Source organism: Carassius gibelio, chromosome A5 (assembly GCF_023724105.1).
Source record: "Carassius gibelio isolate Cgi1373 ecotype wild population from Czech Republic chromosome A5, carGib1.2-hapl.c, whole genome shotgun sequence".
Classification (NCBI taxonomy): Eukaryota; Metazoa; Chordata; class Actinopteri; order Cypriniformes; family Cyprinidae; genus Carassius; species Carassius gibelio.
Window position 1 is genome coordinate 1,579,200 of NC_068375.1, and position 22,404 is coordinate 1,601,603.

General features: G+C 36.3%; 1 long non-coding RNA gene across 1 annotated transcript in view; it reads left to right on the forward strand.

The window, feature by feature from the left end:
- Nucleotides 1–22,404, forward strand: part of LOC127988478 (uncharacterized) — a 103,415-nt gene that overhangs the window by 2,909 nt on the left and 78,102 nt on the right. Inside the window, exon 2 of the long non-coding RNA XR_008161673.1 lies at nt 2,418–3,164. This is a non-coding gene — a long non-coding RNA (uncharacterized LOC127988478). The remainder of the gene's footprint in view (nt 1–2,417; nt 3,165–22,404) is intronic.

Genomic DNA, 22,404 nt, shown 5'->3' on the forward strand with positions numbered 1-22,404 from the left:
AAACTGTAAGGTCGAAAATTATGAAATACCCATGAGAAATATCAAACACAAATGCAATACAGAAATGGATAAGTTAAGACTTGACCATTGTACAAAAAATACTGACTGGGTCATGAGGTCAGAAAAGAAGAAGAAAAAAGCAGGTCAAGAAGAACTGACAAAAAGAATTGCAAAATAATTAGTAATTAATGTGAAGATTAATTTTTAGTCAATTCTGCAAGACAGACTTTTCAGGAAAGGAGGTGGAATAAAAATGAGCTCCTAAATCTTAATCCTGGATTCTGGAAGATATATTCCTCAAACCATCGAACAAGAGGAGGTGGTGCTGGTCCTTCACGAGTCACTCTAATCTGTGCATAAAGCCTATATATAAAGACTTAATATATAGTATTTCACAATACTTCATGGTATTCTAATTAAATCATTTTTTGGAATCTTAAGTCTCTCAGAGTCCGACACCGAGTAATTCTGGAGACTCCAGGAAAGTGGCAGTTCTGTAAAATGTTGGCGCTGGAGACTAAATGCTCCCTGATAGTTTCACACCTAATTCACTTAACACACACACACACACACACATTACCCACAGTGACAGTGGGACTGAGTGACATCAGATGTATGATAGTTTTTTTTTTAATTTTCTATCATCCATATAGTGTTGTATAGTCATGAAACTATGGTCATGAGACCAGTCATTCTGAGGAAATATGCCTCAGAATGACTGGTCTTCTATATGTACATTTTTTTTTTTTTTAAAGTGTTTAGAAGCTGCACTTTAAAAAAATAAAAAGACATTTACTGGTTCCTTTTTTACTATTATTTCAAGAAACATCACGGCAAAACCATTCAAGCTATCCAAAATTCATTCACACCTATTCTGTAAGATTAATTCTTTAAACAGTGGTAAAAGAGGATGTGGTGCTGATCCTTCAAGAGTCACTCAAAACGTATCTGTCCATAAAGCCTATAAAGAATTATTCTTAATATACAGTTCAAAATACTTCAGCTTGTTATTCTAATTAAGTGAGGGTCATTTTATCAGTAAAATATATACAATTCATTTTTTTTTTGAAAGATTTCTATAAATGATTTAAATCATACTCGTTTCTACAATAATTATTTAAAAGTAATCCTATAGCTCCCTCTGGTGGCCATTATAGGTACTAAGAATTGCAAGCTTGATTTATAAGTTATGATAGTTTAAATTTTATGCTGGCTCTTGAAAGTGATAAAGCTATGAAACTTACTGTGCTTCCTTCAAATGAGGACTTCTACTTATATAAAAAATTATGAAGATTTAGAATGAAAAATTGTAAAGATATAGTAAAATAACTATTGTATTTTTTTATGTTACTTTAATAAATCTCTATGGCAACACCATTTAAGCTATCCTAAACCCATTCACAATTTAACATCTCAGTATATTGGCATCATGTTGAAAAAGGAGTATGGAGTAGTATGAGTAGGAGTATGAATTCATTTGCAGGCTTTATCATAAATCCACAATAACATTTCTGAGTTCTGTATCAATCTGTGTTGTTGTTTGTTTATTTTTATCTTTTATTTTTCATAGGAAGATAACTTACTCTCATTTTTAATAAATGTGCTTATAAACCAAGGACAAGCTATTTATAGCTGTATTTATAAACTGCTTACTACTGACTATTAATATTGGGACAAGGCTTTATAAAGCATGAACTGACTATTTACTAATGAGTGCAGTTATTATAAAGTGTTATCAATGCATTTGCTAATGTTAACAAATTAGACATTATTTTACAGTGTTATCAAATCCTTAAATGACTCATAAGCATTTGTGAAAGTTCTGCTTGTATTACAGCTTAGTATTGATCTGTGAGCTGAACAGATTTACTGTTACATCCATGAGATTATGTAAATTAAAATAAATATAATGTCACAGGATGTCATAGGTCAGTATCAAATGAGTTTGAAATTATTATTTGCAGCACAAATAAGGTTTTTTTAGGATTTTTAAAAATCCCTAAAACTGTCAGAAAAAGGTTAAGGCCTAAGCTATTTCTATGTGAGTGGCTAATTTTATTTTTGTTTTTATAATTGTAATACACAAACTATGAAATTATACAAAATGTATAAAAAGATAAATAAATAAATACGCACACATTAAAAAAGCAGCCAAGTCGAATGAGTTTCCTTTTTTATATAGATTAAAATTGAAGACAGAAGCAAGTGGTAAATGTGGTCACTTTAATATTCAAATCCAGTAGATCCAGTTTATGTTCACGTGGCTGTTTTCGTTTATATTCGCCAAGCTATTATGTATTTTGAAATAATCTTGTCCGTTATGTGTTCGTTCGTACGACGAAAGCCAGAAACCTGCAGCTCGAGAGATATGTTATTCTGCCAGTCGCGCTTTCAAATAGTCTTGCACACTTAAACAGGTCACAAACACCTGCATTTAGCTCTTGTTGTGTTACAATGGGTTTATTGTGTGCATTTGTGGTAATATTTTATTTAAAAAAGCTCTTAAACAAGAATAAATTCGTTTGTTTTGAGCTGGACACTGTACGCGCTGATCGGAGGCGGTGATTTCAGATAGGCAGCTGCAAATATTTCATTTTCACACAAACAGTTCAAAAACATCTTAATTTAGCTCTTGGTGTGTTCTAATTGGTTGATTGTGTGATATCGCTGTAATAATTTATTTTTAAAAGCTTTAAAACAGAAATAAATTCGTTTTCTCTGAGCTCTTTACTCCAGACGCTCGTGATCACAGCGGTGATTAATCTCTCCTATTTCTCACGTATCTCTGGCCAGAAATAATTTATCCATGAGCCCTGAACCGGTAATAATCAGATATGTTGGTTTAGCTTGTCAGTGTGAATTAAATCTAAGTATTTGTTTGTATTTTTAACCGATTTAAAAGTGAAAGTAAAAGTCCGGGAATTGAACCTGTAGGGGCGCTATTTCTCTCAGACAATGGAAGTCTGAAGCACATATACTCAAACAGAGGGACAGCGTGAGATGAGATGTCTGACAGTTTTTTAATTTTCTGTTATCCATACAGTGTTGTAAAGTCGTGAAACTATGCGTATTTCCTCAGAATGACTTTTTCATCTGTATGAAAAAATTCTTTGACGTGTTTGGAAGCTGCAATTTAAAAATACAATAATGATTCCCTTTGTAAGGTCATTTAAAAAAATCACCACAGCAAAACCATTCAAGCTATCCAAAATCCATTCACAATTTAAGTTCCTATCAGAAATACTGATGTGTGTTCAGAGTTTTGTGAAATTCTAAGTATGTTATTTGCCTCAAAATCACCTGAGAAGTATTCCAGTTTGACATGTTGCCACGGCAACAATTTTTTAGATATCAATATCCCCCTTGCAGATTTATATCAGCTGTGTTTTAACATTATTCTGATGAAGTTTGAAGCAAATCGAGTAATAATAAGATGCTGAATTCAAATCATTTTGAAAATGACACACTTCCTTCTGCCAGTTGGTGGCGCTATAACTTTGACTCCTAATAGTCACATATATGCGATCGACATCATACAACGAATAATCTGATGAAGTTTGATTAAAATCAGGAAATGTATGTGGATGGTATTAGACACTTCCTGTTTCTCATTTCTCGCCATAATTTCAACGCCTCGCCACGAGCAAACCGTTCGAGATATCAAAAATCCCCTGGCAATTTTTCATCCCCAGTGTCTTGAGATCATGTTGACCGAGTTTGGCGGCAATCGAGAAAAAAACCTATGACAAGTATTTCAAATTCCAGAGCATGCGCTTTTTACATAACTCTAAATAGCTGACTTCCTGTTGGGTGGAGCCTATGACATGCAATACGAAAGTTGTTCGGCACGATGAGATCTATATGTGTACTGAGTTTCATATGAATATGTGCAAGTATGTGTGAGCTATACATCAAAATTTTTGACTGTGTTCCAGGGGGCGCCGTAGAGCCCCTGTGCCACGCCCGGGTCCCAGCCTCTGCAGGCTCCTAAAGGGCACAGATTCCAAAGTGTGCGCAAATTTTCAAGAGTTTTTGAGTATGTTAAGGACCCCAAAAGCCCCCACAACTTTGACGAAAAATTTGAATACTAAACCCTAAATAGCCAACTTCCTGTTGGGCGGAGCCTATGATATGCAATACAAAAGTTGTTTGGATTGATGAGATTTATATGTGTACCGAGTTTCATACGTCTACGAGCAAGAATGTATGATATATGGCCCTCCATATTCCAGGGGGCGCTGTAGAGCCCCTGTGCCACGCCCGTGTATCAGTCTCTGCCCGGCCCTAATGGCCGCAGGTTCCAATCTGTGTGCCAATTTTCAAGACTTTTTAAGCACGTTAAGGGCCCCAAAAGCCCCCGAGACGTTGGAAAAAAATAATAATAATAATAATAATAATAATAAATATAGCTGCAAGCAGCGATGGCGGGCTCAAGCCACCAGTGCCATCGCCACCCCGGTGGCATCAGGTAAACTGTGCCCAGCGGGCACATGCATTCACAATATCCCTCTGGCAGTGAGGTTTTAAAGGATATGGCAGTTAAAGGGTTAATCCGAATCATCTAGACTTTAAAATCACATTCACAGAACAATATATATATATATAACTTTAGTAACACTTTACAATAAGATTCCATTCATAAACATTATGTTAACATGAACAATGTTTATATAGCATTCATTCACGTCAGTTAATATTCCAAACTTAAACATTAAAACATTGTTTTATTGTGATTTTTTTCCAAGCATTTTTTCCAAACAACTTCTCTTGCTGTGGCAAGACATCAAATTTTGTCATGGCGCCATGGAAACGCCCTTTAACAAAAACTCAAGATCTCCAAAAGTTAACATTGCACAGGCATTTAGATTAGACTGACCACAAAATATATGTTAATCTCAAAAAAATAATAGGAGTAGTTTGTCGCAGCGTAAAACATGTCACTTCCTGTTGCCAATAGGTGGCGCTATGACTATAACTGAATGTGGGCATGTAAAACTGTTAAGGGCAGAAGTTTTATCTAACATGTGAAGTTTGGGGCAGATTGGACATTGTATGTCTGAGTTACAGCAACTTCCTTTTTCATGGCGAAACATCGAAATTTGTCAGGCCACCATGGACACGCCCTTTAACGAAATCTAAAGATCTTCGCAATTTAACATCGCAAAGGGCTTAAGATTACACTGACCAGGTTTGGTGTTGATCTGAATAAATCTCTAGGAGGAGTTCGTTAAAGTACAACCCCTGAAAATGGCAAAAACAACGCCAGTTTTGCAGAGAAAATTCTAAATAACCGACTTCCTGTTGAGATTCGGATTTCGTACCAAGAGACTTTTTTGTAGGTATTGGTGTGTTACATGTGTATACCGATTTTTGTACATGTACGTGAAACATAGCTCGAGGCGCACTCTGTTGAAAGTGTATAGGTGGCGCTATCGAGCCATTTTGCCACACCTGATGGAATTTTGGCCTTCAGATGTGTTCAGGCCAGGACTCTTATCACACATGTGAAGTTTGGGGAAGATCGGACATTTTATGCCTGAGTTATAACATCTTTTATTCCCATGGCGAGACATCGAACTTCGTGACAGCGCCATGGACACGCCTTTTAACGAAAACTCAAGATCTTCACAACTTAACATCGCACAGGCCCTTAGATTAGACTGACCACAAAAAATACATTGATGTCATAAAATTTCTAGGAGTAGTTCATCACAGTGTAAAATATGTCACTTCCTGTTGCCAATAGGTGGCGCTATGACTATAACTGAATATGGGCATGTCAATCTGTTCAGGTCAGGAGTCTCATCAAACATGTGAAGTTTGGGGCAGATTGGTCATTGTATGTCTGAGTTATAGCAACTTCCTGTTTCATGGCGAATCATCGAAATTCGCCAGGCCACCACGGACACGCCCATTAACGAAAACTCAAAAGCTTCGCAATTTAACATCGCAAAGGCCTTCAGATTAGGCATACCAAATTTGGTGTTGATCTGAATGAATCTCTAGGAGGAGTTCGTTAAAATACAACGCATGGAAATGACAAAAATGACACAAAATTTGCTCATAATATTAGTAATAACCGACTTCCTGTTGGGTTTCGGATTTTGCTCCAAGAGACTTTTTTGTAGGTATTGGAGAGTTACATGTGTATACCGATTTTCATACATGTACATGAAACGTAGCTCGAGGCGCACACCGTTGAACGTGTATAGGTGGCGCTGTTGAGCCATTTTGCCACACCCACTTCTGAAACCCATATCAGACGTAAATTTTCGCCAGTTCTGAGGTGTGTGCAAAGTTTCATGACTTTTCGAGCATGTTTAGGCCCTCAAAAATGCGATTCATTTTGGAGAAGAAGAAGAATAATAATAAATATAGCTGCAAGCAGCGATGGCGGGCTCAAGCCACCAGTGCCATCGCCACCCCGGTGGCATCAGGTAAACTGTGCCCAGTGGGCACATGCATTCACATTATCCCTCTGGCAGTAAGGTTTTAAAGGATATGGCAGTTAAAGGGTTAATCCGAATCATCTAGACTTTAAAATCACATTCACAGAACAATATATATACAGTATATATATATATATATAACTTGAGTAACACTTTACAATAAGATTTCATTCATAAACATTATGTTAACATGAACAGTATTTATATAGCATTCATTCATGTCAGTTAATATTCCAAACTTAAACATTAAAACATTGTTTTATTGTGATTTTTTTCCAAGCACATTTTACCAATTCCAAACCATATCAATCTTAATAACTACCATTAATTTTTATTTAATCATTTATGAGTGCTATACAATAGTCCAGGAAAGCTTGAAGAGAAAAACTCCTTATATTCATGTGCAGAATTATTAGGCATGTTTTCTTTTACAGATGAAATGCGCTAAAAAAGAGTTTTAACTCAAACTGTTTTAACTCAAAGTCGAAAATTATAAAAAACCCATGAGAAATATCAAACACAAAAGCAATACAGAAATAGATAAGTTAAGACTTGACCATTGTACAAAAAATGCTTACTGGGTCATGAGGTCAGAAAAGAAGAAGAAAAAAACAGGTCAAGAAGAACTGACAAAAAGAATTGCAAAATAATTAGGAATTAATGTGAAGATTAATTTTTAGTCAATTCTGCAAGACAGACTTTCAGGAAAGGAGGTGGAATAAAAATGAGCTCCCACGAGTCACTCTAATCAGTTCATAAAGCCTATATATAAAGTCTTAATATATAGTATTTCACAATACTTCATGGTATTCTAATTAAATAATTTTTTGGAATCTTAGATCTCTCAGAACCTGACACATTGTAATTCTGAGACTCCAGGAAAGTGGCAGTTCTGTAAAATGTTGGCGCTGGAGACTAAATGCTCCCTGATAGTTTCACACCTAGTTCACTTAACACACACACACACACACATTACCCACAGTGACAGAGGGACAGAGTGACATCAGATGTATGATAGTTTTTTAATTTTCTATCATCCATATAGTGTTGTATAGTCATGAAACTATGCATATTTCCTCAGAATGACTTGTCTTCTATGTGTACATTTTTTTGAAGCGTTTAGAAGCTGCACTTAAAAAAATAAAAGACATTTACTGGTTACTTTTTTACTGTTATTTCAAAAAATCACCACGACAAAACCATTCAAGCTATTCAAAATTCATCCACACCTGTTCTGTAAGATACATTCTTTAAACAGTGGGAAAAGAGGATGTGGTGCTGATCCTTCAAGAGTCACTCAAAACGTATCTGTCCATAAAGCCTATAAAGAATTATTCTTAATATACGGTTCACAATACTTCAGCTTGTTATTCTAATTAAGTGAGGGTCATTTTATCAGTAAAATACATAAAATTCATATTATTTTTCTTTGAAAGATTTCTATAAATGATTTAAATCATACTTGTTTCTACAATAATTATTTAAAAGTAATCCTATAGCTCCATCTGGTGGCCATTGTTGGTACTAAGAATTGCAAGCTTGATTTATATGTTATGATAGTTTTAATTTTATGCTGGCTCTTGAAAATGATAAAGCTATGAAACTTACTGTGCTTCCTTCAAATGATGACTTCTACGTATATAAAAAATTATGAAGAGTTGGAATGAAAAATTTTAAAGATATAGTAAAATAACTATTGTATTTTTTTTTTATGTTACTTTAATAAATCGCTATGGCCACACCATTTAAGGTATCCTAAACCCATTCGAAATTTAACATCTTCAGTATATTGGCATCATGTTGAAAAAGTTTGGTGTGAACTACTTGTGTCTTCTTGGAGGAGTATGAATTCCTTTACAGGCTGAGTTTATCATAAATCCACAATAACATTTCTGAGTTCTGTATCAATCTGTGTTGTTTGTTTATTTTTTTTTATTTTTTTTTTCATAGGAAGATAACTGACCCTTTATTCTCCTTTTTAATAAATGTGCTCATAAACCAAGAACAAGCTATTTATAGCTGTATTTATAAACTGCTTACTACTGACTATTAATATTGGGACAAGGCTTTATAAAGCATGAACTGACTATTTACTAATGAGTGCAGTTATTATAAAGTGTTATCAATGCATTTACTAATGTTAACAAATTAGACATTATTTTACAGTGTTATCAAATCCCTTAAATGATTTTTAAGTGTTTTGTAATGATTTTATTGACCTACAAGCATTTGTGAAAGTTCTGCTTGCATTACAGCTTAGTCTTGATCTGTGAGCTGAACAGATTTACTGTTACATCCATGAGATTATGTAAATTCAAATAAATATCATGTCACAGGATGTCAGAGGTCAGTATCAAATTAGTTTGAAATTATTATTTGCAGCACAAATAAGGTTTTTTAGGATTTTTAAAAATCCCTAAAACTGTCAGAAAAGGATAAGGCCTAAGATTTCTATGTGAGTGGCTAAATTTGTTTGTTTTTATAACTATAATGCATAAACTATGAAACTATACAAAATGTATAAAAAAGTACAAGTTATTGTTTTCCAATGTTTTTTATTTATTTATTTATTTTTTTTTGGATTTACATTTTAAAAAATTAGCCTAAGGCAATCATTCTAAACAGCTTGAATAAAACCTGTCAATATTTATTATAGACCACTATAACTGTGTATAATCTAACAAACAAGTTTATTATGAAAATAAAAGCGTGTACACCGGATAAATTGGACGATAAAGAAATTGCTAACAATAGTATACAATAGTTTTTAGGCGTTTAGATGCAGAAATGGAAAAATAAAATGTAAAATAAAATGTAATTGATTTAATTAAATATAGATTAAGTCTTGTTAGAGCAAAATAATAAATAGATACGTACACACATTAAACAAGCAGCCAAGATGAATGAGTTAAATTTTTTATATAGATTAAAATTGAAGACAGAAGCAGCTGGTATATGCGGTCACTTAATATTAAATTCCAGTAGATCCACTTTAGATTTATTTCTCAACAGTTTATGTTCACGTGGCTGTTTTCGTTTATATTCGCCAAGCTATTATGTATTTTGAAATAATCTTGTCCTTGAAGTGTTCGTTCTTACGACGAAAGGCAGAATCCTGCAGCTCGAGAGATATATGTTATTCTGCCAGTCGCGCTTTCAAATAGTCTTGCACACTTAAACGGGTCACAAAAGACCTGCATTTAGCTCGTGTTGTGTTATAATGGATGTATTGTGTGCATTTATGGCAATAATTTATTTTAAAAAGCTCTTAAACAAGAATAAATTCGTTAGTTTTGAACTTGTGACACTGTGCGCGCTGATCAGAGGCAGTGATTTCAGATATAGGCAGCCGCGAATATATCATTTTCACACAAACAGTTCAAAAACATCTTAATTTAGCTCTTGGTGTGCTCTAATTGGTGAATTGTGTGATATCGCTGCAATACTTTATTTTTAAAAGCTTTAAAACAGGAATAAATTCGTTTTTTCTGAGCTCTTTACTCCAGACGCTCGTGGTCACAGCGGTGATTCGTCTCTCCTATTTCTCACGTATCTCTGGCCAGAAATAATTTATCCATGAGCCCTGAACCGGTAATAATCATATATGTTGGTTTAGCTTGTCAGTGTGAATTAAATCTAAGTATTTATTTGTATTTTAACCGATTTAAAAATGAAACTAAAAGAGAGTCTCCTCCCTTTCAGTCGAATTTCCCTTTCAGGAATTGAACCTGTAGGGGCGCATTTTCTCTCAGACAATGTAAGTCTCAGCACATAATACTCAAACAGAGGGACAGAGTGAGATGAGATGTCTGACAGTTTTTTAATTTTCTGTTATCCATACAGTGTTGTAAAGTCATGAAACTATGCATATTTACTCAGAATAACTTTTTTTCTGTATGAAAAAAGGTTTTGAAGTGTTTGGAATTTAAAAATGCAGGAAAATTAATAGTTCCATCTTTATTGTCATTTAAAAAAATCACCACGACAAAACCATCCAAGCTATCCAAAACCCATTCACAATTTAAGTTCCTCAATGTTTTTTCAACATGTACACCAAGTTTGGTGTGTACAGTGTTACTCTCCTCTGAGCAGTATGCATTAATTCACAGCTAAATGTAAAAAACAATCCACATTCAAATCAAAATAGCCGACTTCCTGTTGGTCGTAGCTGATGACTGTGAATTAGAAAGTTGTCCGTCTTGATAAGAACAATTTTTGTACTGAGTTTGGTGTCTGTAGCTAAAACTAACCCCCTCACTTTTGACAAAAGGTGGCGCTATAGAGTGCCTCTTCCACGCCCTCTTATGAACTTTTGCCAGTGTCTAGCTGTCACTAATACTGATATGTGTTCTGAGTTTGATGAAATTCTAAGCATGTTATATGCCTCAAAATCACCTGAGAAGTATTCCAGTTTGACATGTTGCCACGGCAACAATATTTTAGATATCAATATCCCCCCAGCAGATTTATATCGGCTGTGTTTTAACATTATTCTGATGAAGTTTGAAGCAAATCGAGTAAAAATAAGATGCTGAATTCAAAGCATTTTGAAAATGACACACTTCCTGCTGCCAGTTGGTGGCGCTATAACTTTGACTCCTAATAGTCACATATATGCGATCGACATCATACAATGAATAATCTGATGAAGTTTGATTAAAATTAGGAAATGTATGTGGATGGTATTAGACACTTCCTGTTTCTCAATTCTCGCCATAAATTAAACGCCTCGCTACGAGCAAACCGTTCGAGATATCAAAAATCCCCTGGCAATTTTTCATCCCCAATGTCTTGAGATCATGTTGACCGAGTTTGGTGGCAATCGAGTAAAAAACCTATGACAAGTATATCAAATTCCAGAGCATGCGCTTTTTACATAACTCTAAATAGCTGACTTCCTGTTGGGCGGAGCCTATGACATGCAATACGCAAGTTGTTCGGCACGATGAGATCTATATGTGTACTGAGTTTCATATTAATACGTGTAAGTATGTGTGAGCTATACATCAATATTAATGACTGTGTTCCAGGGGGCGCCGTAGAGCCCCTGTGCCACGCCCGGGTCCCAACCTCTGCAGGCTCCTAAAGGCCACAGATCCAAAGGTGTGTGCAAATTTCCAAGAGTTTTTGAGTATGTTAAGGACTCCAAAAGCCCCCACAACTTTGACGACAAATATGAATAATAAACCCTAAATAGCCAACTTCCTGTTGGACGGAGCCTATGATATGCAATACGAAAGTTGTTTGTATTGATGAGTTCTATATGTGTACCGAGTTTCGTATGTCTACGTACAAGTATGTATGATATATGGCCCTCCATATTCCAGGGGGTGCTGTAGAGCCCCTGTGCCACGCCCGTGTATCAGTCTCTGCCCGGCCCTAATGGCCGCAGGTTCCAATGTGTGTGCCAATTTTCAAGACTTTTTAAGCATGTTAAGGGCCCCAAAAGCCCCCGTAACGTTAGAAAAAAATAATAATAATAATAATAATAATAAAAAATAATCCTAAGGAAAACAATAGGGCTCTCGCCCTCCAGGCTTGAGCCCTAAATATAGCTGCAAGCAGCGATGGCGGGCTCAAGCCACCAATGCCATCGCCACCCCGGTGGCATCAGGTAAACTGTGCCCAGCGGGCACATGCATTCACAATATCCCTCTGGCAGTGAGGTTTTAAAGGATATGGCAGTTAAAGGGTTAATCCGAATCATCTAGACCAGTGGTTCCCAACCTTTTTTAACTCGCGGCCCACACAACCAAACACATATGTTTGCGCGGCCCACTTCAAAAAAAATTAACTGACCCCGCTATTGTTGGGTTAATAACTTAGTACTCAGAAGCTAGATTTTAAACTATATTTATTGAATAAACTAGGGCTGTGCAATATGAAAAAAAAAAAAAAAAACTATCGCGATTTTTTTGATCAATTTTGCAATTGTGCTTTTACAGTCATAAATGCATTCAGGATTAATTTGAAACATATTTCCAAAAGAAATCCAATCAGAGCTTTATCAAAAAGTTGTAACATCTCTAGAACAGACATAAGTCAAAATTATCACTATAGTGAAGATGTAAAAAAATGTATAGACTTGTGGCAAAAAAAAAATATAAAACTTTTTTTTCTTTTTTGCCATGCATTGTTCATAGAGCTCATTAATTGTAGCGGTGCCTCAGGTGTTTGCAGTGTGTATACAGTATGTGTATGCGGTCAGCAGTAAGAGCGCATAAATATAACGCGAAAGCACATTAAAATAATGCACGAGTGCGAATCTCTCTGTTCGCAGCAGATTTCCTTTGCTCTGTCACAAAACCGGTCGTGCTTGCTCAGATACACGCTGCTTTGCGAGGAGAGAGTGTGCACACTTAAAACGTGTCTCCTCTCACTTAAACTGCATCCTGTTCACTAACAAATTCACTCTATGCTCATGTGTTAGACATGAATTATTTTTGCACGTTTTTATTTCTAGCCTTTTACCGCAGTGAGAACGCTCTGATCTGTCAACATTGGCTCAGAAAAAAGGCGCATCACAGACAGTGTGTGAACCTGGAGTTAGGCATATGCGCACGCTCAAATCGTGATTTTAGGACGTTTTCTTTTAATCGCACAGCCCTAGAATGGACTGGAAATGAACAGAAAATAATTGGCGGCCCACCTGCAATACCACCGGGCCGCGGACCACAGGTTGAAAACCACTGATCTAGACTTTAAAATCACATTCACAGAACAATATATATATATATATATATATATATATATATATATATATATAAATAACTTTAGTAACACTTTACAATAAGATTCCATTTATAAACATTATGTTAACATGAACAATATTTATATAGCATTCATTCATGTCAGTTAATATTCCAAACTTAAACATTAAAACATTGTTTTATTGTGATTTTTTTCCAAGCACATTTTACCAATTCCAAACCATATCAATCTTAATAACTACCATTATTTTTTATTTAACCATTTATGAGTGCTATACAATAGTCCAGGAAAGCTGGAAGAGAAAAACAGGTCAAGAAGAACTGACAAAAAGAATTGCAAAATAATTAGGAATTAATGTGAAGATTAATTTTTAGTCAATTCTGCAAGACAGACTTTCAGGAAAGGAGGTGGAATAAAAATGAGCTCCTAAATCTTAATCCTGGATTCTGGAAGATATATTCCTCAAACTATCGGACAAGAGGAGGTGGTGCTGGTCCTTCACGAGTCACTCTAATCTGTTCATAAAGCCTATATATAAAGCCTTAATATATAGTATTTCACAATACTTCATGGTATTCGAATTAAATCATTTTTTGGAATCTTAAGTCTCTGAGAGCCTGACACCGAGTAATTCTGGAGACTCCAGGAAAGTGGCAGTTCTGTAAAATGTTGGCGCTGGAGACTAAATGCTCCCTGATAGTTTCACACCTAATTCACTTAACACACACACATACACACACACATTACCCACAGTGAAAGTGGGACTGAGTGACATCAGATGTATGATAGTTTTTTAATTTTCTATCATCCATATAGTCATGAAACTATTGTCATGAGACCTGTCATTCTGAGGAAATATGCCTCAGAATGACTGGTCTTCTATGTGTACATTTTTTTTTTTTGAAGTGTTTAGAAGCTGCACTTTAAAAAAATAAAAAGACATTTACTGGTTCCTTTTTTACTATTTACTTTTTTACTATTTACTAAGCCTATAAAGAATTATTCTTAATATACAGTTCACAATACTTCAGCTTGTTATTCTAATTAAGTGAGGGTCATTTTATCTGTAAAATACATAAAATTCATATTATTTATCTTTGAAAGATTTCTATAAATGATTTAAATCATACTTGTTTCTACAATAATTATTTAAAAGTAATCCTATATCTCCATCTGGTGGCCATTATTGGTACTAAGAATTGAAAGCTTGATTTATATGTTATGATAGTTTTAATTTTATGCTGGCTCTTGAAAATGATAAAGCTATGAAACTTACTGTGCTTCCTTCAAATGATGACTTCTACGTATATAAAAAATTATGAAGAGTTGGAATTAAAAATTTTAAAGATATAGTAAAATAACTATTGTATTTTTTATGTTACTTTAATAAATCTCTATGGCCACACCATTAAGATATCCTAAACCCATTCGAAATTTAACATCTTCAGTATATGGCTTCATGTTAAAACAGTTTGGTGTGAACTACTTGTGTCTTCTTGGAGGAGAATGAATTCATTTACAGGCTGATTTTATCATAAATCCACAATAACATTTCTGAGTTCTGTATCAATCTGTGTTGTTGTTTGTTTATTTTTATATTTTTCATAGGAAGATAACTGACCCTTTACTCTCCTTTTTAATAAATGTGCTTATAAACCAAGATCAAGCTATTTATAGCTGTATTTATAAGCTGCTTATTAATGACTATTTAAGTTGGGACAAGACTTTATAAAGCATGAACTGACTATTTACTAATGAGTGCAGTTATTATAAAGTGTTACCAATGCATTTACTAATGTTAACAAATTAGACATTATTTTACAGTGTTATAAAATCCTTTAATGACTTATAAGCATTTGTGAAAGTTCTGCTTGCATTACAGCTTAGTCTTCATCTGTGAGCTGAACAGTTTTACTGTTACATCCATGAGATTATGTAAATTAAGATAAATGTCATGTCACAGGATGGAATAGGTCAGTATCAAATGAGATTTAAATTATTATTTGCAGCACAAATAAGTATTTTTAGAATTTTGTTTTTAATTCCTGAAACTGTCAGAAAAGGATAAGGCCTAAGAGATTTCTTAAGCTGTAATGAAAACAGCAATGTTAGCAAAAGCAACAAAAAATAACAATTTTAAATACATTTTTTTTCTGGTGATTAAAGAGATGATTAAGTCTCTCTCTCTCTCTCTCTTTCTCTCTCTCATTGTGTCTGCCACTCAGCTCATGCCCATCCCCCACTCACAGACACACACACACACACACACACTCAGTCAGCACACATACATTCCTCAAACAGAGGGACAGAGTGAGTTGAGATGTCTGACAGTTTTTTAATTTTCTTTTAATCATACAGTGTTGTAAAGTCATGAAACTATGCATATGTCCTCAGAATGATTTGATCTCTGTATGATTTTTTTTAAGTGTTTGGAAGCTGCAATTTAAAAATACAAGACAATTAACTGATTCCCTTTTTACTGTCATTTCAAAAAATCACCACGACAAAACCGTTCAAGCTAACCAAAATCCGTTCGCAATTTAAGTTCCTCAATGTTTTTTCAACATGTAGACAAAGTTTGGTGAGTATAGTGAACATTTCCTGTGAGGAGTATGCATTAAATCAGAGCTCAATTTAAATATTCAAATCAAAATAGCCGACTTCCTGTTGGTCGTAGCTGATGACTGTGAATTAGAAAGTTGTCCGTCTTGAAAAGAACAATTTATGTACCAAGTTTGGTGTCTGTAGCTAAAACTAACCCCCCCCCACTTTTGACAAAAGGTGGCGCTATAGAGTGCCTCCTTCACGCCCTTTTAAAAGCTTTTGCCATTGTCTAGCTATCACTAATACTGATATGTGTTTTGTGTTTCATGTAAATCTGAGCTTGTTGTCTGCCTCAAACTCACCATAACAGAACATTCAAGTTTGACACGTTGCCATGGCAACACTATATCAGATATCAATATCCCCACAACAGATTTACATCGGCCGTGTTTTGTCATTATTCTGATGAAGTTTGAAGCAAATTGAGTAATAATAAGATGCTGAATTCAAAGCATTTTGAAAATGACACACTTCCTGCTGCCAGTTGGTGGCGCTATAACTTTGACTCCTAATAGTCACATATATGCGATCGACATCATACAAAGAATAATCTGATGAAGTTTGATTAAAATCAGGAAATGTATGTGGATGGTATTAGACACTTCCTGTTTCTCATTTCTCGCCATAATTTCAACACCTCGCCACGAGCAAACCGTTCGAAATATCAAAAATCCCCTGGCAATTTTTCATCCCCAATGTCTTGAGATCATGTTGACCGAATTTGGTGGCATTCGGCAAAAAAACCTATGACAAGTATTTCAAATTCCAGAGCATGCGCTTTTTACATAACTCTAAATAGCTGACTTCCTGTTGGGCGGAGCCTATGACATGCAATACGAAAGTTGTTCGGCACGATGAGATCTGTATGTGTACTGAGTTTCATATGCATATGTGTGAGTATGTGTGAGCTATACATCAACATTTCTGACTGTGATCCAGGTGGCGCCGTAGAGCCCCTGTGCCACGCCCGGGTCCCAGCCTCTGCAGGCTCCTAAAGGCCACAGATTCCAAACTGTGCGCAAATTTTCAAGAGTTTTTGAGTATGTTAAGGACCCCAAAAGCCCCCACAACTTTGACGAAAAATATGAATACTAAACCCTAAATAACCAACTTCCTGTTGGGCGGAGCCTATGACATGCAGTACGAAAGTTGTTTGGTTTGATGAGATCTACATGTGTACCGAGTTTCGTGTGTCTACGTGCAAGTATGTATGATATATGGCCCTCAGTATTCCAGGGGGCGCTGTAGAGCCCCTGTGCCACGCCCATGTATCGGTCTCTGCCCAGCCCTAATGGCCGCAGGTTCCAAGGTGTGTGCCAATTTTCAAGAGTTTTCGAGCATGTTAAGGACCCCAAAAGCCCCCGTAACGTTGGAAAAAAATAATAATAATAATAAAAAATAATCCTAAGGAAAACAATAGGGCTCTCGCCCTCCAGGCTTGAGCCCTAATAATTAAAGCTGCAAGCAGCGATGAACGGGCCCTCGCACCCGGGCTCACCGGCAGCGAGTGGCTTTAGTTAATAGGTGAACGTTGAGAAATATGCATTTAAACTCATAAATATAAGTGCAATATATCAAAGTTTATTCCATATGTGTGCCAATCTTCCTGTTGCCAACAGGTGGCGCTATCGTTATAATGGAATAATGGCCTTCAGATGTGTTCAAGCCAGGACCCTTATCACACATGTGAAGTTTGGGCAAGATCGGACATTTTATGCCTGAGTTATAACATCTTTTAATCCCATGGCGAGACATCGAACTTCGTCACGACGCCATGGACACGCCCTTTAACAAAAACTCAAGATCTCCACAAGTTAACATTGCACAGTCCTTCAGATTAGACTGACCACAAAAAAGACATTGATGTCATAAAATCTCTAGGAGTAGTTTGTCGCAGTGTAAAATATGTCACTTCCTGTTGCCAATAGGTGGCGCTATGACTATAACTGAATATGGGCATGTAGATCTGTTCAGGTCAAGAGTCTCATCCAACATGTGAAGTTTGGGGCAGATTGGACATTGTATGTCTGAGTTACAGCAACTTCCTTTTTCATGGCGAAACATCGAAATTTGGCAGGCCGCCATGGACCCGCCCTTTAACGAAACCTCAAGTCCTACGCAATTTATTATCGCAAAGGGCTTTAGATTACACTGACCAAGTTTGGTGTTGATCTGAATAAATCTCTAGGAGGAGTTCGTTAAAGTACAACCCCTGAAAATGGCAAAAACAACAGCAATTTTGAAGGGAAAATTCAAAATAACCGACTTCCTGTTGGGATCCGGATTTCGTACCAAGAGACTTTTTTGTAGGTATTGGAGTGTTACATGTGTGTACCAATTTTTGTACATGTACGTGAAACATAGCTCGAGGCGCACTCCGTTGAATGTGTATAGGTGGCGCTATAGAGCCATTCTGCCACACCCGCTGGAATATTGGCCTGCAGATCTGTTCAGGCCAGGACTCTTATCACACATGTGAAGTTTGGGGAAGATCGGACATCTTATGCCTGAGTTATAACATCTTTTATTCGCATGGCGAGACATCGAACTTCGTCGCGGCGCCATGAACAAGCCTTTTAACGAAAACTCAAGATCTTCACAACTGAACATCGCACAGGCCTTTAGATTAGACTGACCACAAAAAAGACATTGATGTCATAAAATCTCTAGGAGTAGTTTGTCGCAGTGTAAAATATGTCACTTCCTGTTGCCAATAGGTGGCGCTATGACTATAACTGAATATGGGCATGTCAATCTGTTCAGGTTCGGAGTCTCATCAAACATGTGAAGTTTGGGGCAGATTGGACATTGTATGTCTGAGTTATAGCAACTTCATTTTTCATGGCGAATCATCGAAATTCGCCAGGCCGCCACGGACACGCCCTTCAACGAAAAGTCAGGATCTTCGCAATTTAACATCGCAAAGGCCTTTAGATTAGGCATACCAAATTTGGTGTTGATTTGAAGAACTCTCTAGGAGGAGTTCGTTAAAATACAACACATGGAAATGACCAAAATTACACAAAATATGCTCATAATATTAAAAATAACCGACTTCCTGTTGGGTTTAGAATTTCGCTCCAAGAGTCTTTTTTGTAGGTATTGGTGTGTTACATATGTGTGCCAATTTTCGTGCATGTACGTGAAACATAGCTGGAAGGCTGTTGATTTTCTTGGTATAGGTGGCGCTGTCGAGCCATTTTGCCACACCCTCTTCTGAATCCTATATCAGACGAAAATTTTCACCAGGTTTGACGAGTGTGCAAAGTTTCATGACTTTTTGAGCATGTTAAAGCCCTCAAAAATGTGATTCATTCGGGAGAAGAAGAAGAAGAAGAAGAAGAATAATAATAATAAAAAACAAAGCAGATACAAGAGGGTCCTCGCACCTCGGTGCTCGGGCCCTAATTAAAGCTGCAAGCAGCGATGAACGGGCCCTCGCACCCGGGCTCACCGCCATCGTTTGGCTTTAGTAAAAAGGTGAACGGTGAGAAATATGCATTTAAAGTCTTAAAAATAAGTGGAATATGTCAAAGTCATTTATTTGTACCAGTCCTCCTGTTGCCAGCAGGTGGCGCTATCATTATAATGGAATATTGGCCTTCAGATGTGTTCAGGGCAGAATTCTTATCTAACATGTGAAGTTTGGGGGAGATCGAACATTTTATGCCTGAGTTACAACAACTTCTCTTGCTGTGTCGAGACATCAAATTTTGTCATGGTGCCATGGACACGTCCTTTAACAAAAACTCAAGTTCTCCACAATTTAACATTGCACAGACCTTTAGATTAGACTGACCACAAAAAATACATTAATGTCAAAAGATTTCTAGGAGTAGTTTGTCGCAGTGTAAAACATGTGACTTCCTGTTGCCAGCAGGTGGCGCTATGACTATAACTGAATATGGGCATGTAGATCTGTTAAGTGCAGAAGTCTTATCTAACATGTGAAGTTTGGGGCAGATTGGACATTGTATGTCCGAGTTACAGCAACCTCCTTTTTCATGGCGAAACATCGAAATTTGCCAGGCCGCCATGGTCAAGCCCTTTAACAAAACCTCAAGATCTTCGCAATTTAACATCGCAAAGGCCTTTAGATTTAACTTACCAAGTTTGGTGTTGATCTGAATAAATCTCTAGGAGGAGTTCGTTAAAGTACAACCCCTGAAAATGGCAAAAACAACGCCAATTTTGCAGAGAAAATTCTAAATAACCGACTTCCTGTTGGGATTCGGATTTTGTACCAAGAGACTTTTTTGTAGGTATTGGTGTGTTACATATGTATACCGATTTTTGTACATGTATGTGAAACATAGCTCGAGGCGCACTCTGTTGAAAGTGTATAGGTGGCGCTATCGAGCCATTTTGCCACACCTGATGGAATTTTGGCCTTCAGATGTGTTCAGGCCAGGACTCTTATCACACATGTGCAGTTTGGGGAAGATCAGACATTTTATGCCTGAGTTATAACATATTTTATTCCCATGGCGAGACATCGAACTTCGCGACGGCGCCATGGACACGCCTTTTAACGAAAACTCAAGATCTTCACAACTTAACATCGCACAGGCCTTTAGATTAGACTGACCACAAAAAATACATTGATGTCATAAAATTTCTAGGAGTAGTTCATCGCAGTGTAAAATATGTCACTTCCTGTTGCCAATAGGTGGCGCTATGACTATAACTGAATATGGGCATGTCAATCTGTTCAGGTCAGGAGTCTCATCAAACATGTGAAGTTTGGGGCAGACTGGTCATTGTATGTCTGAGTTATAGCAATTTCCTGTTTCATGGCGAGTCATCGAAATTCGCCAGGCCGCCACGGACACGCCCATTAACGAAAACTCAAAAGCTTCGCAATTTAACATCGCAAAGGCCTTCAGATTAGCCATACCAAATTTGGTGTTGATCTGAATGAATCTCTAGGAGGAGTTCGTTAAAATACAACGCATGGAAATGACAAAAATGACACAAAATTTGCTCATAATATTAGTAATAACCGACTTCCTGTTGGGTTTCGGATTTTGCTCCAAGAGACTTTTTTGTAGGTATTGGAGAGTTACATGAGTATACCGATTTTCATACATGTACATGAAACGTAGCTCGAGGCGCACACCGTTGAACGTGTATAGGTGGCGCTGTTGAGCCATTTTGCCACACCCACTTCTGAAACCCATATCAGACGTAAATTTTCGCCAGTTCTGAGGTGTGTGCAAAGTTTCATGACTTTTCGAGCATGTTTAGGCCCTCAAAAATCCGATTCATTTTGGAGAAGAAGAATAATAATAATAAATATAGCTGCAAGCAGCGATGGCGGGCTCAAGCCACCAATGCCATCGCCACCCCGGTGGCATCAGGTAAACTGTGCCCAGCGGGCACATGCATTCACAATATCCCTCTGGCAGTGACGTTTTAAAGGATATGGCGGTTAAAGGGTTAATCCGAATCATCTAGACTTTAAAATCACATTCACAGAACAATATATATATATATATATATATTCCCCAAACATATATATATATATATATTTAGTAACACTTTACAATAAGATTTCATTTATAAACATTATGTTAACATGAACAATATTTATATAGCATTAATTTATGTCAGTTAATATTCCAAACTTAAACATTAAAACATTGTTTTATTGTGATTTTTTTCCAAGCACATTTTACCAATTCCAAACCATATCAATCTTAATAACTACCATTATTTTTTATTTAATCATTTATGAGTGCTATACAATATTCCAGGAAAGCTGGAAGAGAAAAACTCCTTATATTCATGTGCAGAATTATTAGGCTGTTTTCTTTTACAGATGAAATGCGCTAAAAAAGAGTTTTAACTCAAACTGTTTTAACTCAAAGTCGAAAATTATGAAATACCCATGAGAAATATCAAACACAAATGCAATACAGAAATGGATAAGTTAAGACTTGACCATTGTACAAAAATGCTGACTGGGTCATGAGGTCAGAAAAGAAGAAGAAAAAAAAAAACAGGTCAAGAAGAACTGACAAAAATAATTGCAAAATAATTAGGAATTAATGTGAAGATTAATTTTTAGTCAATTCTGCAAGACAGACTTTCAGGAAAGGAGGTGGAATAAAAATGAGCTCCTAAATCTTAATCCCGGATTCTGGAAGATATATTCCTCAAACCATCGGACAAGAGGAGGTGGTGCTGGTCCTTCATGAGTCACTCTAATCTGTTCATAAAGCCTATATATAAAGTCTTAATATATAGTATTTCACAATACTTCATGGTATTCTAATCAAATCATTTTTTGGAATCTTAGATCTCTCAGAACCTGACACCGAGTAATTCTGAGACTCCAGGAAAGTGGCAGTTCTGTAAAATGTTGGCGCTGGAGACTAAATGCTCCCTGATAGTTTCACACCTAATTCACTTAACACACACACACACACACACATACACACACACACACACACACACACACACATTACCCACAGTGACAGAGGGACAGAGTGACATCAGATGTATGATAGTTTTTTAATTTTCTATCATCCATATAGTGTTGTATAGTCATGAAACTATGCATATTTCCTCAGAATGACTTGTCTTCTATGTGTACATTTTTTTGAAGTGTTTAGAAGCTGCACTTAAAAAAATAAAA